Below are 22136 nucleotides of genomic sequence, written 5' to 3' on the forward strand. Positions count from 1 at the left end.
CCCATCGGCAAATTCAGTCACTAACAAGCTGGCTCCTTCACTTGAAGCTCTCTAACTAATTGATTCATGATTCTCTGATCATTCATTTTATTTTATAATTCTAGCTACGCCCTAGCCAGAATTCCTTCACTAAATTCGCCCAAACATAGTTTAACTCACTTATCTACTTTGAAGAAAGAGGGGAAGAAATCTCATTAATCTTGACTTAGGTTTGGCATTAATAATACTGATCTCTGTTAACCTCATGGATCAATGCCTCGGACAAATATTAACACTGTCATAATGTCCCCCACTCTTTATTTATGCCTAAACCTAAACGTAGATTCCATGAACAAAGCTTATTTCTTAGAACTGCACACCTGTGGAACCCTCTTCCGTTTACCTGCTTCCCAGCTGACTACAATATGGCCGTCTTCAAGTCCAATGTAAACAAGTTCTTGATGAGCCGTTCCCCCTTAAGTAATTCAATTTACCAAATTTACACTTCTAACGATTACTATGATATTGTCCTTTTGACCACTGTACACTCTTTAACCCTTATCCTCGAGTAGCCTCTGGGCCTTGATAGGTGGTGATTCCTTTGTATAAAAAAAAAATCGAAAACTTAAACCCACTGATTATTATTTTAGTTATAATTGTGGTACAGTTTGTAAACTGTGATCAGACAGATTTTTTCATTCGGCATCTTCAGGCTGTTTATGTAAAGCATATGTAAACTTTTCATTGTGTCATTAGATGCTGAAGCACATTCAATCAGAATGTGAGACAAGTAGGCAATCTACATTTTGAATTGAGTAGGTAAGGCAACTCAATCTCTCAAAGATTTGATCGGATTTTGCTAGGAAAAAATTCAAAGCAAAATTTTTTTTTAAATAACTTGTACAACATGTGAACATTTTAAATTATGTAGAAAAAGTGATTCAATCTTTCGAAGAAGTGATCGAATTTTGCCAGGGAAAAAAATTCCTACCAAAAAAAAAAAAAAAATTGCAGAACATGTGAACATATCTTTGAGCTCACAAAAAATGACTGACCTATTCAGTCCAGTTCAAAACCTTTACCATCCAGTACAAAAAAAACAACAAAACAAACAATTTATTAAAATAAAAATAATAATTAAATGCACTAACTTTCTCATGACAAAAATGATAACTGTTTTTTCATTATATATTTTACATGAAAAAATAAATATTTGTTCATGAAATTAAATGTACAATGAGTATTTTTCTTGCTTTAAATTGTATTACATTATTTTTACTTCTTGCAGAACCGTCTCATTTTGATTTTGATTCTGGTTGGGTTTTATTCAGATTTTATTATTTTTGCTAATGAAAGTCTGTGTCAGCAAAAATCAGGTTTATCAGAATCCATACACTGTACCTGTACTGGTAATGACTATCACTTTGGTCTAGTTGAACCAGCTTCCTTATAAGCAAGTATAACGATTGATCATCACAGCCAATTTCCCTGAAATTGAGCAATGTCACATGATATCACCAGCCAATCTTGCCTCCTTCCGAGCCTGATAGGTCACCTCTGATTTTTGTGGCTCAAATCTTCAACTGCTTACTAACATGTTTGTGTCAACTAAGTAGAGGGTGAAGAAAAGGATCCTATTGATGGGCATCCTTTCTTGGCATCGAATTGTTTTCCTGAACCATCTTAGATGACATAAGAGAAGGATTGACATCAATAGAGAGAGGGGGGGGGGGCTTGAATTGATACTTAATTCTCATGGTAGTATTATGGAATTTATTGAAGACATAAAAAAAAGTCATTGACTGGGATTCGATCCCAACAAGCAATCCAATTTTTGTTGGATTTCTTCATTTTCTTAATTTTCCATTTTTTGGACTAAATTTTTTGTAAATTTCTTTATGATTTTCTTGTTTTTTTTTTTGTGTTCATCCACTCACAATTTTATCTACATATCTGAAATTTCTTCATCTCATCCTCTCAGCATCCATTCAACCCTCACATTACAATATTTTCTTGATGCATAATTCTGTATCTTGAGAGTATCAGGATAGGTGATTATGCTTGGTCCTCATACATTCTAAGTCTTTCATGTGTGGCTCTAAGCATTATACCCTGATAAACCATCTCAGCTGGTAGGTTACGGCTCATGAACATATTTGATGACTTGTAGGGTTTTTTTTTTTTTAAATTTATTGGTGTTTTACCCCAAACAAGGGAGGATCTCACTTATCTGTGAGGGTCTACTATTAAGAACCAGATTTGCAGGGATACCATTTATGAAGTTCGGCAGCAAGATATCTGTTCACATTACACTTGAATTTCTGCATGTCAGTACAGTTTGAAAAGAAGAGGACCTGGAGGGAATTCCAGAGCGCAGCAGTCCAAGGGGAAAAGCTATTCGAGTAGAAGGCTTTGCTGCATCTAGGGATCTCTACAGTGTAGAGGTGAGATTTTGCTGCTTGTCTGGTTTTTCAGTGGGTATTGTCATTCAGGGGGTACTAATGCTTGAATAACACGATCAGTTGGTCACTGAGGTGTGACTGGCTTCACGTGTTACACTAAATATCTGTAAGTGGTCTCGGGAAGATATGAAGATGGCCGTCATTAGGGTCTATAAGAAGAAAAGCATACCTGAGATGTTGGATGTGCTGTGTGGCTCCTTCTCTTAAGATGATTTCTTCATCCCGGTGGCGTTCTGACTGGAATTTTCTTTCTTCATCCTCCGGACCGCTTCATTGTTTCAATGAAGGCATTTATGAGGGCATTTATGGCAGACACAAGAAAGACAACACGCGACACAATTGTAATATATATGGAACATAACTAACTATTTTATTTTACATTAGAGATACAATATATTACAAAAAACTTTTACACTTTAAAACTGGACAATAGGCTTTTCAAAGCTAACTAACCTAACTAGTTTTGAGAGAGGGGGTGCTCTCGCCCCCCCCCCTCCTCCCTCGTTTACGGAGAGACAAAATTATGGTGCTCACCTCATGACGGCCTGAACAAAAAGAGGGATAGCTCTAGGAAAGGGAATTATGGGAAGGCGTTTCTTTGTATCTCTATGCACATGGTAAAATCACCACCCGGCCATGCTGCAGAGTGTTAGAAACACTGGCACTGAGAAATAGTGCCAGACTTGGAGTTCTTCAGAGCACTTGCCATTGAAATACTTGTAAAACAGGCACAAGGATGGCACGTTTTGGCAATGAACGGAGGTTTGTCTGAGGAATAGCAAAGGTGAAGCTAACCATTTGCAGAAATCCACATAGCGTCTTCTTTTGAATCAACAGCTTCTAATTGCTTGCACCTTTGCATCTGCAGATACTCTAAGCAAGTGTAAGCATGTGAAAATCCAAGAAATGTCTGTATTGGTAATCAGCAGCTTCTGGTTATTGTCCCTTTGTATTGGTAGATAATCTGCAACACGAACAGGTATATAACTGGATTAATGAACACAAAGAACTGTTTTCGTAGTAATCAATATAATCTCATGACTAGGGCTACGCCAAGAGAATATTCTTTTCATTATTTTGACTCTCGACTATATATCAGTTAATATATATATATATATATAGAGTGATGGGGTTCTCGATTGATTAACTGTATCTAACTGTGTCGGATATATACTTGAGAATCAAAACAATGAAAAGAATATTCTGTTGTCATAGCCCTACTCATGACACTCCAAATAATTCAATCTACATACAATTCTATGATCACTGCAAGTGCATTCACTCCATCCAACATGTCTTCCCTTTCGTCAACAAGGAGTTTGAAAAATTCGCATGCTGGTATTTTGCACCGTAAAATGAACCTGTTATATTGCATGTCAAAATGTTTAAATCATAAAAAAACAAATAAACTCTTATTTTCAACACCCCGACATAGAGACTGCTTGTTCCTATTTACAATGCCTCCCCATGGGACAGAGTTAGACACCAGGGTCGTTTTTTAACGTGGAGAAAAGGAACAAAAATAAAAATTGTCTCAGTCGTGGAGGATTTCTCCTCCACTGACAAGAAATTGAAGTGCAGCATCTGAAGAACAGATACTACACTTTGATCTTGTCCCGATTGGAGATAAGACTGCCAAACACAGGCCACTGCAATCTCAGAAGCATACTCTTATCACCTCTACCTGCATGATAATTTCGGTCATCATAGTCTAGCCATCATGTTGAGTGCTCATAGAAATGGTAACTGACTCTACTTTATATATAAACTAGCGGGGTTACCCGGCGTTGCTCGGGACCGTATGAACTATGAGAAAATTGAATTTGATTTTAAATCTGATTGTTATTCTTAGGAGAGAGGAATTTTTAATGTCTATGCATCATTTGCTATTTCGAGCAAAAGAATATTTACCTACCCTAGGACGGGTATTACACGTATGAAATAATTGTATCTTATCGAGGGTAGATAATTTCCAGCATGTAGATAAAATAATTTTACCTTTGCAAGGACGGGTAATATACAACACATACTTAAAATAATTTTACCTTTGCAAGGACGGGTAATATACAACACATACTTAAAATAATTTTACCTACACTAAGACGGGTAATTTAAATACATATATGAAACAATTTCAGAAGCGTTTTTACCTCAAAACGGACATTACTCTCTCCAATCCAACCTCAAAAAGAAAACGGATAATTATATATAAAAACATGATTTTCTTCTCCAGCCATATATTAACTTGATTAGAATGGTGTTAATCCATAACTCCCATGCCGAACTGCTAGTTACAGTAAACTAGACTCTGAAGTCTACAAAATAAAAAACTTTGAATAATTCCAGCGACCAGCATATCTATAATCTAAAGCTGACCGTGTGTGTGTGTGTGTTTGTGTGTGTGTGGTCACGAATAAGCTCCTATATGGTTAACTATTTAAAAAAAAACTGATTACATATAATGATAGAAGATGTATCGAGGGTCAGGAATGGGTATGTTTGATCTGGCAGAACGGTGGTTCATAAAAATTGTGGGGTCTGCGTTCGTGTCTGGTCCTCAAAGTATGGAAATAAAAAATGAAAAAAAAAACGTTTACAAGTGTTTTTTATATATAGATGTACATAAGAATACTTTGATAAGTATGTTTCAACTTAAATCTATAATATAAAGCTGAACATCTGTGTGTGTGTGTGTGTGTGTGTGTGTGTCTGTCTGTCTGTCTGTCTGTCTGGTCACGAATAGGCTCCTATATGGTTGACTATTTTAAAAAACTGATTACATATAATGATAGAAGATGTATCGAGGATCAGGAATGGGTATGTTTGATCTGGCAAAACAGTGGTTCATAAAAATTGAGGGGTCTGTGTTCGCGCCTGGCCCCCAACCCAAAGTATGGAAATAAAAATGAAAAAAAAACGTTTACAAGGGTTTTTTATATAGATGTATATAAGAATACTTTAATAAGTATGTTTCAACTTAAATATGAATGGTATAATAAAATTGTGGGGTCTGCGTTCGCGCCTGTTCTCCATGGAAATATGGCACAAACTTTAACAAAGACTTTTCATATCTATTTGCGTAATATTGAGGAATATTCGATTATGGCATGAATTTTTATATAAACTACACATGCCATAATCGAATATTCCTCAAGCACAAAATAACGGAAAACATAAAAATATGTTTATAAATATTCCTTACGTTGGCGGAATAATCTTGAATTGTTAACACAGAATGCTCAGGTTCCCCTCCTTCAAACTGAAAACGAGGCTCTCCATTTCAAACTCGCTGCCATTTTGATTTTTTTTTAAACCGGTTCGTGAATTAAAACAAAAATTTTTTTTTACAAACTACTTAAAAATACAAACCAATGAACTTTTCTACCATAAAAGTAACTTTTATTGACTATGGTAACATTTATTTCTTGTATATTTATATTATTATATATATAATATTTCCTCTTTGTAAGGAAACATCATTTTGTTGGTCACTCTTGGCTACGAATGGAAACAAAGTTGATATAAAAAATATATTTTCGCGAAAATTATCTTTACTTTCATCATATTTGGCTTAGGGTAAGCTTTTTGAGTATCAAAACCTATCTCTTTACAACCCCCTCCTTTTCATAACCTATCATACTTTCATCAATCACAGTCCATTTTTTGTAGGCTGTTTTTGAACCCAGTCAACGACGGGTACTTCTGCTAGTAATAGAAATAAATCTAATAATAATATAATTAATAAAACCCACTATGCCTGTCTGTCTTCATTTTATTTATTTTTCAAAGTGCATCTTTTCTGAGATTCAAGGTCGCAGAATAGCGCGAGGCAGGTTAAATGATTATATTTTTTGTGGACCGTTCTTTAATGGGTAAAAATAGCTGCTAAGGGGTCAAAATTTTAAAATTGGAACTTGGCAGGTGTAAGCCGACTTAAAGCGTTCTTGTATGCATCCACAAATATGTGTTTTTACATTAAAGTTGATTAATTTTTAACTATTTTCATCCGTCAAATGATAACGACTAACTGGTGTGGTTTCGATTCGAGCTGATAGCACCCAAGATTTTTTTTTATGTTATTTGTGAAATCACTACTATAAATTGGGTACAATATAATAATCAATAGAGCATTGGCTCTATATAAAAAATACGAAATCTGCATGAATTAAAATATTATATTTAAGCATATTTTATGACCGGGCAACGTTGGGTGCCCTGCTAGTCATCGAATATAATTCATACACTCTCTTTATCTATCATGTATATTTCGTGTCTCAGACAATTTCCAAAAATTTTAATATGAACTTGTTTTCATGTTAACATTTTGAACTGGTGCCAAAAAGCAGAAAGTAACTACATAGAACTGTTTCATTATTATTTATATGTGGATGGTGATCGATGAAATACAATAAACATCGTGGGATCATTACTTCTTTATTCAGGAGAACAAAGACAGAGACACCGCTCAAAGCGGTGTAAACCCTAATTAGTTTCTCATGCAACATCTTCCCTTTTCTGAAAAAAGAACAAAACAATTTTTAAAAAATCTAACAAAAGGTAAAAGATAAAAATAAAGTAATGACCAAGGTATTCATTGAGCTTGACTACCTTCTTGTCTAACGGGGATTATTCTGCCCTTTTCACTTCGGACTCAATTCACGATGTCCTTGAACCTCGCTGGATTTCCTACTAACCTTCCCAATTGTGTCCTCCTCAGTCCTCACCCTTTCTGAGTTTGGTTTTGATGGAGATAATGTTGGGCTCGGTCTTTCTCTTTCATCATTTTGTTGTTGAGATGTCTGAGAGTCACACGTCTCTTTTATATCTGGTTCCACATTCGCTGGTACCTCATTGTGCAATTCGTCTGGCTGATAGACCGGTGATCGTAATGGGGTTTATCTGTTTTTTTTTTTTTTTTTTTTTTTTTTTTTAAATCTTCCCTATTCCATTGATACAGCTCTCAATTAAATTTAACATGGTATGAACTCTCATTCAGATTTTCTATTATTTATTTGGCAATTTTTTTTATCGGCAATTAATTTAGCTTAGGGTTGATTTAAAGATCAGATTACTATTAAATGCGTGGACGTTACATAGATCACAAATTTTTTTAAAAATCGTAATCGCTTAAAACATTTTTTTTTTCTCGCTCATATGCCCTATTCCGAAATGGTAGCAGTGGGCCGACATCAGTGAATTTTTTTTTTTTTTAACTCATTATTGCACAGTAAAACATAATTAAAACAAAAATCGTCTAGCTAGCATAGTCAAAAGCAACTTAATATTTTCTTTCTTTTTATTTTTTTTATATATATATATGGCCCGGGCAATGCCGGGTACTCCTGCTAGTCTGTTATATAACAAAGTTTTGCACCGGATTTATTACTTTGAGATTTTCTTTATTTTCTTTTTCTTTTTTTTTTGTTCTTTCTGTTTATTGCCAGAATACGGTGGCAGATTTAAGAAACCTGATTAAGAGGAAACAGAAGGCTTTTGGGTCATTTATTGAAAGAAAGATATTGTGGACAGAATCATGCAGTTATATTCATGTTGCCATAATGTCTGGCAGGTACAAAGGAATGCAAGAGCGCATACATGCAGTCAATCTACTGAACATTTATTTCCAACGAGTTTGTGATTCAATAAAGTTGTGAATTCTGCACATTTTACCCAAGGACAATTCGAATACTTAGTATATGGAAAATTGGCTAAGCATGTCAACAGACTTATAAAAATAAGGACACAAACACATCCTTAAAGCAGAACCAAGATATTTGAATATATTCAGATGACCGTAGTTATTGGGTGACAATAAGCTTTATAAAAAGATCTGTTTTCTCTCAATGTAATGCTAAACATTTTTTCTGAAATTTCATTTTATGTTTTAAAATTCCTTCACGGGGATAATTACATTTTTTTTTTGCAGACATATAAAGAAAAACATTATTATGCAATGCAATGGCATGACATTAGAGTATTTAAATTTCTTTTCAGTAAACTCTTGAGTTATATAATGTTCAACACAAAATATATTGTAAACAATTCATTGAATATAAATTGCCATTTTATAGACGTTGCACTAGTCAATTACTTCTTATCACAAATCAATCAATCTTATCGATATTGATAAAAATGTAATATATATATATATATATATATATATATATATATATATATATATATATATATATATATATATATATATATAGTAATTTATAAAATATATATGGCGATTAAGCTACACTGAATATTCTGCGTTTCATCCAACTATAGGATTCGTCAGGCTTATGCGCATAAGCCTGACGAATCCTATAGTTGGATGAAACGCAGAATGTTCAGTGTAGCTTAATCGCCATATATATTTTATAAATTACTAACTAGCTCTACCTACGTATTGAGCACTTTTGAAGTAAATACTTAAAGTTTACGCATAAATCTATACTTTCGTATATTAAATTTATGTGAATAAATGAAGTAGTTATATATATATATTATATATAATGTTTCTAGATGACAACTTCCAGAATCCTTTTTATTTCTTTTTCCAACCGAGTAAACTAAAACTTAAAAATACACTAAATTCTGCATAGATTCTCCATTTCTCATCCATGGTTGAAATGAGTAAGTATGTTGGGAGTCTGAGTGGAAGTTTGATTTTTCTCTGAAAAATCAATATCCTGAATATAGGAAAACTTTATCATAAAGAGCAGAAGTCAGAATTGGAATTTTGGAATCCTAAGAGTTAGAATCCTAGGAGTCGGAATCAAAATTTTTGGGATTCTTGGAGTCGGAGTTAGAATTTTGGAAATTCTCAGTCGGAGTCAGAATTTGAGGAATTCTTGGAGTTGATATCAGAAATTTTGAATCCTAAAGTTGTATTACATAGGGGTGTTATTTTAGAAAGTACCACTTACATGAAAAGGGGACAGCCCTTTATCATGTAACAGTTGGAATCAGAACTTTTGGAACCCTAGGAGTCTTAATCAGGTATTAAATCTTCTGGCTCTGTAATTCTGCTCCAACCCCTATATATGTATATTGCTTTCTTTATCTGGCTCCCCCTTAGTTTTGTCATGTTCATATTGCAATAGTTAAAAGCCTTTGGGGAGATTTCATATGTTTAAAGGAGGGATATATTTTATCGAAATATCATAAATTAAATAAAGCCTATTCAATATAAAGAACTTTCTAGCTTATATAACAATAATGAATAATGAAAATGGGTCTTATATATATATATATATATATGAACAAATGATTAATAAAACATGCTAAAAGACATCTTGAAAAAGAGTTAAAAACATATTTAATTTTAAAAAAGGAAGCACAAGATAAGTGGATAGTCCTTAATCCGCAGAGTTTTGAATACTCTCCTTCTCATCAGAGGGCAGGAATTAGCAAAATGCGGGATCGGATTTTGCATAAAAAAGTATTTAATGAAACTACAAGTAAGTCACAGATCTTACTTGGTTGAAAAAAAAAGGGTGAGGTAAGGGGAATAGGAGGTAAAAGAAAAATGATAAAAAGATTTCACATGAATGGATAGTCCGGTGAAGGGTAAAAAATCCAAGAATGGTAAAATCCAAAACGGTTGAATTTAAAATTTCCAATCCAATGGGTAAATTCCAAATGGTCCAAAATGATCCCAAAGGCAGAGTTCCTTGGAAAAAATCGCAAATGGAATGAATTCCAAATCATTAAAAGAAAAAGCGCTGGAGAGAATATTTAAAACATGTCTGTCAAGGCTGGAGGAATCAAGTAATTTTTATATATATATATATATATATATATATATATATATATATATATATATATATAAGGCCGCTGCGAGGAAGGTGGGCTCTATCTACCATGCTAGAAAGTTACTTAAACCTGAAAATATCCTTTATCTCTACAAGGCCACCATTTGCCCATGTATGGAGTATTGTTGTCACATTTGGGCTGGTGCATCTGCTATTAGTCTCTCGCACCTGGACAGCGTTCAAAAGAGAGTCACTAAGCTGATAGGTCCTGAACTGTCATCCAAGCTTCAACCTCTGTCCCATCGACGAAATGTTGCATCCCCCTGCCTGTTCTACAAGTATTTTAATGGTAGATGCTCTGACGATCAACACCCCCTCAACGTAAATACCCCCGACAACTCGATAATTTGCAAAATCCCACCCATATACAGTAGAGATCCCTAGATGTAAGAAAACCTTCTACTCTAATAGTTTCTTCTCCACAACTACTAAACTCTGGAACTCCCTTCTGGGTTCCTGTTTTCCCAACTGTACTGACATGCAGAAGTCAAGTGTAATGTGAACAGACATATTGCTGCTCAACTCTCTACATAGTATCCCTGCAATTACTGTCCCCGATAAAAGCCCCCTACATCAAAGTGGCACTGTGCCTTGTTTAGGGTGAAAATGGAATTAAAAAAAAAAAAGATGGATTGAATAAGGGTTTTTCAACTGAAAATATTTTCAATTTATATCAAATATTTTCTCTATATTTTCTACACACTCATGCATATATATGTGTGTGTGTGAGTGTGTGTGTGTGTGTGTGTGTGTGTGTGTATACTAGCAGGTAGACCCGACGTTGCCCGGGATTGAATGATGATTAATGAATATTTCACACTCCTATATTTTTGTTGTCATCGAAATCCGTGAAATCGCCCGAGAGGAAGCTTCACATGCCTCCAGGCAGTAACTTAATCCAAAATATATGTTATTCTACATTGCACTCTAGAGAACCTACTGTTTCTTTTATAAAATTATTTTATATAAACTTCTTTCCAGCTAATGAAAAAAAATTAAGAAATTTATGTGTGGAGTTCGAACCTACAGACCACATCATGCAAAAAAACAAAAACAAAAATATATGCTATAAACTTACTCACAGTAGAATTTTCGCTCCCGTTGTTCTATCATTGGTGCTAGGAGACGACATGGAAAAGATGGCTTTACCGATGATTGATAAATGTAAATAACAGTTTTGATTATCGATAATTATCGGTAATTATTGGTAATTATTGGGGGTATTCTAAGATAAAACCTAACTAAGATCACTCGCAGACTTATACACTAAAGTACTGTAAATTTTAAAGAAAATCTGTTCAGCAGTTTCAGAGTCTATAAGGAATGAAGTCACATACATACATACATACACACACACACAGACAAAATTGCATTTATATATACAGTGATGATCATATTTATTGGCACGGTAAAATAAAAGTTAAATTTTGTCTAATAAATTCTAAAAAAGGGATTAAATTAAAGAAAATAACAAAGTATATTATGTATTTTTAACTGGCCTTTCCGATGCAGCAATCGGATTTTAGAAAAAATAAATAACAAAGGAACAACAAACATAATTACAAAAAACCCTTGTTCAAAATTATTGGCACGATTTATTTAATAATCAATTGTATAGCCTTTGGCCTTGATTACCTTCCTCAGTCGCTTTTCATAGTTTACAACCAAGTTGTTGCACTCTTCAGTAGTAATTTTAGCCCACTCTTCCTGACAATAATCCTCCAATTGAATAAGATTCTTAGGCTTCCTTTGCATTACCCTCAATTTTAATGTTCTCCATAAATTTTCAATTGGATTAAGGTCTGGGCTTTGTGATGGCCACTCCAAAACATTAATATGATTGTCCTCAAGCCATTTCTTAGTCAGTTTAGCCGAATGCTTTGGGTCATTATCTTGCATGAACCACCAACGACGACCAAGTGAGAGCTCTTTAGCAGAGTCTTTGAGGTTTTCATCCAATATTTTAACATAATCTTCCTTTTTTATGCTACCTGTGACCTTAACAAGTCGCCCTGGTCCAGAGGCAGCAAAGGATCCCCAAAACATCAAACTGCTTCCACCGTGCTTCACTGTGGGTATGGTGTTCTTAGGCAGGAAAGCTTCGCCAGATTTTCTGTAAATATAAGACACTTTATTATGGCCAAATAACTCTATTTTCGTTTCGTCAGTCCATAGAACACGTTTCCAGAATGCAACATCTTTATCAATATGACGTTTTGCAAAGGCTAGCCTTGCTTTCAGGTGCATAGGCTTCAATAAGGGAGTCTTTCTCGGACGACATGCTTTTAAACCAGCTCTCTTCAAAACTCTACCAACTGTATGTCGAGATACATTCACTCCAGAGGTGCTCTGTTCATCAACAATCTCCCCAACAGAGATCCTTGGGTTTTGTTTTACTTGTCGAACAATTTTCCGTTCATCTCTTGGGGAAAGAATCCTTTTTCTCCCTCTACCCTCTAAACTCATAACGTGGCCTTGCGATTTGAACTTGTTTATTATGGCTCTAACAGTGGATTTGGGAAGGTTTAGCTTCTTTGAAATCTTATCATAGCCCTCCCCATTGGTATGGCATGCTACAACAAGCTTCCTGACGTCTTCGCTGTGTTCCTTAGTTTTAACCATGGCGATTGAAAATTATAGTTTAGTCACTTATGATAGTTTAAATAAATCGCTATCTAAAAATTATCTGAAAAAAATTAATCACTGAATTAGCGTTAAACAAGCATAATATGGCTATAAAAAAGTTCAGAAAGCACGTAAACCGGAAATTGATTGATATTATACTGATACTAAAAGAAAAACAAAGCCGTGCCAATAATTTTGAACAAGGGTTTTTTGCAATTATGTTTGTTGTTCCTTTGTTATTTATTTTTTCTAAAATCCGATTGCTGCATCGGAAAGGCCAGTTAAAAATACATAATATACTTTGTTATTTTCTTTAATTTAATCCCTTTTTTAGAATTTATTAGACAAAATTTAACTTTTATTTTACCGTGCCAATAAATATGATCATCACTGTATATATATATATATATATATATATATATATATATATATATATATATATATATATATATATGGAGTGGATATGCCAAATAAGTGAATATTTATTTGGGTGTGTGTACTTTTTTCCTTGTGTTTCATTTTCCTTCAGTCGAAGTTCTCAAAAATCAAGAAACCCCTGATGTTATCCTGACAAACCCCTGTACAGAGAGACCTTAGACACTCGAGGATATTGTCTAGTAGGCATTCAAGTTCTTTCCAGTAGACATTTTTTTTTTAATATATTTATGAGTATATCTACGTACATGTAGGTAGGGAGATGTTTACATATGTGTGTGTGCGTGTGTGTGTGTGTGTGTGTGTGTATGAATTGCTCATTAAAGTAAAAAAAAAAAAAACCCTACAAATAAGAGGACTGTTTGTAAAACCTTTGATGTTGGCAGGTGGTGTCAGCATTTCAGTGGTAAATAACATTTCCTACGCATAAATGAGAATCGTTTCCTGCAATGGAAATTTTATGACTGGCACCAGAGAAAATAATGGGTTTATTTCAGCTGAGACATGTTCAAAAATAATACATAATGTGTGTTGTTGATTGAACCTGTCACACAAGAAAAAAATATGGATAAGTCTTGCTATATATTTATGTAAAAATTTCCAAATACATAAACGAATATTATTATTAACTCCATCAGGTAGGTTACTTTTCGGTAAAGTATATTGGCATACTACATGATCACATTTGCCACACCGGTTCCCATCAGATCACTGAAGTTAAGCAATGTTAGTTAGTCAATACCAGATGGGTGACCATTTGGGACTTTCAGGTGCTGAATGTACTCTCCACTTATCTTGGCATTGTTTCCAGTCGTCCTGGATTTTTCCTTGCCACTGGGCTCAAACAGTGCCGATTCAGGTGAGGTGTGGTTGAAGATTGCACAACCCTTGCCACAGCAGTCTTGCTGCCCCTACAGGGGTATCTTTTGTTTTTCGAGACTAAACAGAGGCATCGATATTGGTTGGTCTGTCACTATGTTTATTTGTGTCCAGCTTAGCACTACCGAAGTTAAGCAACATTGAGGCTGGTTAGTACCAGATGGGTGATCATTTGCGAATACCAGGTAGAATAATTGTTTTGAAGGTTTCCGATTACTTTTTGATTGCATTTGAAAGATTAAAGTCTAAAGTTAATTTCCAAAAGGAAAAAAATATTTGTATACGTGAAAAAAAATTATAATGAAGAATGTTTTCACAGCAACATTTGGAAACTGACAAATTCAGCTAAATTTTGAATTCATTGTAAAAATCCCTTGAAAGATAAATATTAGTTTCTTGGGTCTATTTAAAAGATAATTAGTAAAGTAAAGTCCTAAGATATTGAATTAAAAAAAATGTTTGTACAAAAAATAGTTTAATTAGCCTTCAAAAGCTAGAGATTCTGGCTTTGCCAAAACAAAAACATGGGTTCTACAAGAGCCCAAAATGTCAGAAAGTCAAAAGGCTGTCTGAAAATGACGTAGGTGGAAGGAGAAAGTGAGTGCTGGTTTTCTTTTTCCCCAGCCGTGCATCCATACGTTTCTACCGTGAACGTTTGTATAATTTTTACCATTTTTTAATTTTATTATTTTTCTGTGTTCCTGCTTTTAAATTCAAAAGTTTTTTGTTTTTTTTATTTTTCAAGATCATATGAAAATTATGTTACGTTAAAAATTATATTCATTCAGGCAAGGAAAATATTAGAATCTTGCATATAAAAATTTGACTACAATTGTAATCTTAAAAAACACAGGAAATATTTTTTGCAATTATAACTTTTTTGTGTGTGAAAATATTAAACCAACAATGATTAATTCAATGATATCGGTGGTTCAATGATATCAGTAGTTCGAGAAATTAATTTTTCTTCGGGTTGTATCGATTTCGTTAATACAAACTTTAGGGGCTTTTTTCGTAATGTTAATGTAAAAATTAATTTTTCCTTTTGTTATTGTTACAATTTATGATGTTTTATTTTCGTAAAAAAGAAAAATTAAAGTCATTTAATTTTTTTTACTACAGAAAACCATAACTTTAGGAAAGGTGTTTTTTGTTTAAACAAAATAATATATTTCAACTAAAATTCAAATAAAAATGATAGGTCCATTATATTTCGTGATCATTATTTGATAAATACTGAAAATTTCATTAAAATTGGTTGATTTCTTGATTTTTGGTGAATTTTTAAGTAAAGGGGGAAGTCCAAATGTTTATACATTTTGAGCATCGGCATTCATTTTGCACGTACCTATTAAAATTTGATATAAAAAATTTGTTATTTGATGTTTTTTGTGCTTATTCAGATTGGCACTTATGGCGATAAACAAAATTAAAGAAAAACTATTATATTGTACCTACTTATCACTATATTCTAAAAGCCACAAAAATTGATCAAGTATTTTTTTTTTTTTTTCAAAAAACAAATTTGCTGTTTTTTTACCGATAAATGAAGGCGGAAGCCATTTTAATATTTTTAAATTCTGTTTCTAATTTATATAAAATGACCCTTCTTAAAAAATGTTTACATAATTTGAAATTTTTATTTTCTGTAAAAATAAAACTTTAAAAATATGCATGTTATATTAATAAATTAAGTTATATTAATAAATTAACTTAAATTAATTAACAAGGACCCGAGGCACAGTGGTTAGAGTACTTGAAAAAATAATTTGTAAAAGTAATATTTTCCTGAAGTTTAAGGTTCACTCCTCAGTATGGGCGACCGAAAAATACAATTGTGAATTACTTATGACCTCTATCCAGTCATGGCTGACGAAACGAGGACATGCCACTCCCGTTAATTAAATAAAGGGATCAATTCAAAATTCCGTCCAAATTCCCGAGTTCGATAAGATACATTTGAAGAAGTCGGAAGTTACATCGACCGAAACGTTGTGAAAATGACACTCTCGGTGAGAACAGTAGTCCGATGAATCCAAATAATATGACACCATTTTGTATTATAAACTGCATTGATGTTTTTACTTTTTTTCTTTGTTTTGCAGCCATACATTTCTATGCGTGATTTTTTCAATGTTTCGTGGCAGAATAGGACGCATTATTTTTTCCCCCAATATTAACAAACATTATTTTAATATGTTCAGACAGATCGGCATCAAGATTTGAAAGAGAAAAAATAATCAATATTTGATCAAAGTTTTGTAAGGACAGATCGACTGCTTACGTGATTGGCCAATTTTATAGCTGATATTTTTCAAAATTCCATGCACGTACACATGTAGATAATACCAGATAGCTTGAGGCTAACCCGTTTCTTCTTCTTCTTCTTCTTCTTCTTCTTCTTCTTCTTCTTCTTCTTCTTCTTCTTCTTCTTCTTCTTCATCATCATCATCATTCTAGACTCATTCCAAAATGCAAATTTAACCAGACAAAAAATGTCTCAATAGACTATCTTTATTTTATAGTCTACAGTTGTAACAAACTTACGATTAAAATGTTGACAAAATAAATTATATTCAAGATAGAATTGTAGACACCTAAGCGGATCAAGCTAAAATAAAAATTAAATGGACTACAATTGTTTCTTTCGTTTGAATGTTAAATATATAATTTAAAAGAAAAGTTTCAATTGTCATATATGTAACATTGTATATGTATCTATTTAGGTATGCACTAATTTTTGACATCCACAACAAAAAGAATCTTCAAAATAAAATGCAAGGAGGGATTAAGACTGACAAGCTTTAAGAGATCAAATGCCTAAGAAACATTCCTCTTAATATTCCAAAACCTTGGATCAAAATAAACATTACTGAGAATTGATAATAAAAAATGAAAATAATAGATTTTTATCCTACAAATTGAATCCCGCTCTGCTTCTTCTATTAACACAGCAACCCGCATCCTGACTACAATATGGTTGTGTTCAAGTCTAAAGTAAATAAGTTCTTGATGAGCCGTTCGATATAAGTTATTAAATTTACCAAATTTTCATTACTAATGATTACTATATTGACCAATTTCTACTGTACACTCTTTAACCCTTATCCTTGAGTGGCCTCTGGGCCTTGATAATGTGGTGATGCCTATGTAAAAAAAAAAAAAAAAAAAATATATATATATATATATACTCTAAATGTGAGATCTCTTTATGACTGATCTTGTATTTAGACATTAAACCATCAAAATTGTTGCTATGAAATAGGACAGACGAATCGAACCTCAATGGGTTGATTGCAGTTTCATGTGAGGTTTTCTAAGTGAAAGGTCCAAAAAAGGCAATCAAATCCACCGCATTAGCATTACATCCGGTAAGAGGATATCTAATTATCCTGAACTAATGTTCAGCCATCTCTGCTGATGTCAAACATAAAACGAAAAGCTAAAGGTAGAAATAAATGAGTTTACAATCTTAATGTGACATTATGAATCTCTTGAAAAAGTTACTCGCACGCAAACGTTGGGGGAAAAAAATGCATTCATCGAGCAATAAAATTCTAAATACGTTCTAGAAAGCATTAGAAGAGAAAAGAGATATTCTGGTTGGTTCGTATCCAGACATTGCCTTGAAAACTGCAAACAAATGAATATATATATTCTTGTAGAATGATATGGAAAAAAGTAAGTAGATACTTAAAAATCAGTTTAGTCCTTAAGTCAAATTTATTTCAATAAAGAAGAGTTAAAAAAGTTTTCCTTAAGTGATTTATTAGTGTTGATAGTTTAGAATGATTAAACAAATACCTGCCCGATAGACTATACTCGTTTATTATGAATAAAATGGTTGTAGCAATTTAAATATATATTATTTGCATAATAAGTTTAGACAGATTATACATGTGAAAGCTTGTGCAAAGGAAAATCTACATAAGATTAATTGAATTTATTAATAAATTTAATTTGCTTTTCTAGTAATTATTTCCACTAGGAAAAAACAGCTGCCCTATGAGATATAACCCATCCACATCGCGACCCCATTGATAGGCCATGTCAGAAGTCGAACGCGATAGTTATAGAGTCTGTATGATCGATGCGGTTGCTGAGTCCCCAGAACTTAAATGTTTCACTATAAAAATCCAAAAAGTCTCCCTTTTGAGTTCGCAAGTCTTAAATAGAAGTAAAAAAAAAACATCAGGTTTGAAATTCACTTTTAGCTGAGTTCGAGTGTCGACCACGCCTTGGTACTACATCAGAAGACATAATTCTTCCAAATTTCCCACGCGCTGAGTTCTGATGAAGGAAGGCTTTCACTGAAATAAATGCGAATTACATTCCAAATTGACAGAAAAGAAACAATGATAGGGCCCGAGTTCAATCTATAAGCATATATTCAGTGGACAAAATAATAATTGAAACTTTGTACAAGAAAAATAAACCAAAAAAATATCATGCAAAGAAATGTGTCTAGCAGCACAGAAAATTGTCCACACACATTGAAATTGTTCTGATTGTTCTTTCTTTCTCTCTTTTCTCTTCAGTCCTCTGCTAATACATTAATTCAAATCGACAGATAAGTTCTATTGAAGAGGGGTTTTCTGCATTACTGGATAGTCTGTTCGAGACAGAGTGGTTGAGCGAGGAGGGAAGGGCACTTTCACAATCCCCACGAGAGCAGTGAAAAAATCTGCTAAAAGTTGCTCTGAACGCATTTTTATATCATAGTGTTGACGTTAATTCTCTGACCAATCAACTGTCCCCGCATCGCCCTATCACAAGACACGATTGGTTCCCTGTTCCATAATACTGCATATCAATAATTCCCAGGCGGTTTGTTCTCACCATAACATCAACTCTGAGGGAGGGGGGTCACCAAAGGTCGGTTTCACATGTCAATCTGTTTTTCCTTTAGGTTGATTTTACATATGTGAGACTTAAGGAGGATCAATAAATTCCTTCACTCTCTATCGTTGCCTAAACCTAAACATGGATTCCATGAACAAAGCTTTTTCCCTAGAACTGCCCGCCTGTAGAACTTTGTTCTGCTGGTCTGCTTTCCAGCTGACTACAATATCATTATCTTCAAGTCCAACGTAAACAAGTTCTTGTCCAGCTGTCCTTGTAAAGGATCTAATTATACTGAATTCCTTCTACAGATGATTATTACGCAACTATCCCAATGACTACAATACGCACATGAACCCTTATCCTCGAGTGGCTTCCGGGCCTTGATATGTGGTGACCCCCTTTGTAAAAAAAAAAGAAAAGAAAATGTTTCATCTACAAATTTGGGGGGGGGGATCAACAGAGGATATCTTCAATTCTGACCCACAAGAAACAAATGCTGTATATTAGCACACACTCACTGACATATAACACAAAATCGATGACATCTTTCTCAACAGAAGATACGATTAAATAGCTACAGAAACAAACAAACAAAAGAAAAATCTAATTTTATGCATACAAGTTATATAACAGACATCCCGTGATGATTATTAATGGATTTATGTGTGACAGTTCATATAACACAGATGTCATTAATATATTTTGAAAATTAAAAAACAAAAAAATTTAATTCAAAAAGCAAAAGTTTTATTATTTCAATCAGAAACCAAAAATGGCATAAAAACATGTCTATAATTTTCGAATATCAAAAGGCAGAATGCCAATGTTTTGTATCAATTTGTTTGGCTGGAGAATCAATAAAGCTAAAATATTATTGGAATTCAAGATAAAACAAAATTTTTATTTTTTAATTAATGACAGGAAAATTGAATATGAATCTGCATGCGCATTCTACATTATTTATGCATAAAAAAAATTCTCTATCTCTACTATTATATAAAAGGAAATTTGTCTGTGCGTCTGTGAATTCGTTCCCTATGGACTCGAAAAGCGGCTGGGTCGATCTCTATAAAATTTCACATCAAGATACTTTATGCGCCTGGCAGTGTTCTTAGATAGGTTTTGTGTCAGAATGTCTTCGATAAGAATCGGCAATCTATAATCAAAATAATCCAACAAAAGAAGGAACAAGTGATTTTAACCAAAGTTAACATCTTACACAGCCTAATATCACGAATGCATTTGAGAAGTTTTATTACTACACAAGCCGAAAGGCCCAACATAAAAAATCAACAGTTCTTTGATATGACAGGGGAACCTTCGAAATAAATGTTTCTGTTTAAAGCACAATTGCAGAATTATTCTTAACATTTTCGTTAAAACTTTAATGCAAGCCATTATATATCAAAACAATTTTATAAAATCAACAGTAGGTTCTCTACAGTGCAATGTAGACTACAATGTATTGTGGACTAAGTCACTGCGAGATGCATGTAAAACTTCCTCCAGGTGCATCCCCAATTAGAGCAGGCAATCAATCGATTTGATTGAAAAATGGGCTATTTCATCGATTTTGATGACAATAAAAATATGAGAGTTTGAAACATTCGTTGATCATCATTTAATCCCAGACAACGTCAGGTCACCTTGCTAGTATTTATATAAATAAACAAAAATTTATAAATCCTTATGGTTATAGAAATGGTCAACAGATCAAAAGTCTGGTCAGGTTTACTGGAATTATTTTCACACTTTATCTCTAATATGATGAAATAGGATCAATAATTCCTGCCTAAAAAAATGACATCATAGCAAATAAAACATTCAAATCTAAAATGACTCAAATCTAAAATGACTCAAATCTAAAATGACTCAAATCTAAAATGACTCAAATCTAAAATGACTCAAATCTAAAATAACTCAAATCTAAAATGACCAAATATTTTCCACTAATAATTACTTTTTTTCATTACAATTCGTAAACTGCCATAATTTCTCCACTCCAATTCACTCTCCCAATTACGACATCCATAGAAGTGCTAGCGAAGTAGCTTACTCACTTATTATTTTCTACTTTCACTACCCCAGTCATTACCGCAGGCACTATTTCATAATCTACAGTTATTGTGATTCATTGTTATTATTTCGTTTGGCTATTACATACTTCCAGCATTCAAACATAGCTCATTGCCTCTGCTAATAATGATCGCTCCCTGTTACTATTGTTAGTATTGGCTAAACGGGCATAATTTGTCATTCCCGATTCTATTTACTGAACACCAGAGAATGCTTGTTTCAACTAAGAATGTTAAGTAGTAAAAGTGCATAACTGTCTATAACTTACTTTTAAATGGAGTATCATCTGACAATGTCTTCATAACTGAAGTATTGTTGTTTCACATACATGGTTGGAAACTATGTTGTGATAAACTTTGTTTATGCATTCGGGAGTGTTATAATATTGATATAATTTGTTCTTGCCGTTTTTACCTCATAATAACACGTGTTCCATGTTATTATGATGTCCTTTAGAAAAAGTATCAAGAAAGAGATAAACATTGGAATAAGATTATCAGTACATTTTATTAAGGGAAAGCCATTTACCGGAAGACCCCAGGCAAATCGGAACTGCCAAATTGAAATGGCTTTCTAGATATAACAATAACCATCAAATCTTTTCTTTCTGATAAGTCTATAAATATACGATAGAAATCCGAAGCACATAGTATCAACACCGACGTACTCCAAGGCTCTATTCTGGGTATAGTTCTTTTCCTGGCTTTCATTAATGATCTGAATCATACTCAGAGACCACGTGTTCACATCTATACAGAAAAGATAACTGTTTTTGAAGATAGAGAATTGGTGATCAAGATCTTGCTGATTTTCCAAGAGCATAGCCAGCCATATTTCTGGGTTTTTGGATCCCCCGCTTTCTCAGAGAAGTTGACTGATTTTTTTCCCTAATTTAAAGCGCCAGTATGGCAGCCAGAGACAGACAAGCATTTGCCTTATCGTAACTAATTTGCCTACTAATGGGAGAATTATTTACTGCTTGCAAATCAATTTCACCCGCTATTACATAATAACGCTTCAAAGTTTACCTATC

At 33.4% G+C, this 22136-nt stretch overlaps 1 long non-coding RNA gene across 2 annotated transcripts in view; it reads right to left on the bottom strand.

The window, feature by feature from the left end:
* Positions 1 to 2783: 2783 nt before the first annotated feature.
* Positions 2784 to 22136, bottom strand: part of LOC145277547 (uncharacterized) — a 318906-nt gene continuing 299553 nt past the window's right edge. Inside the window, exon 4 of one of the 2 annotated variants that reach the window (XR_013868154.1) lies at positions 2784 to 3405. This is a non-coding gene — a long non-coding RNA (uncharacterized LOC145277547). The remainder of the gene's footprint in view (positions 3406 to 22136) is intronic. The other variant, XR_013868153.1, reaches the window with a different exon arrangement.

Source organism: Euprymna scolopes, chromosome 1, assembly GCF_053919585.1.
Source record: "Euprymna scolopes isolate OS-2025 chromosome 1, ASM5391958v1, whole genome shotgun sequence".
Lineage (NCBI taxonomy): Eukaryota > Metazoa > Mollusca > Cephalopoda > Sepiida > Sepiolidae > Euprymna > Euprymna scolopes.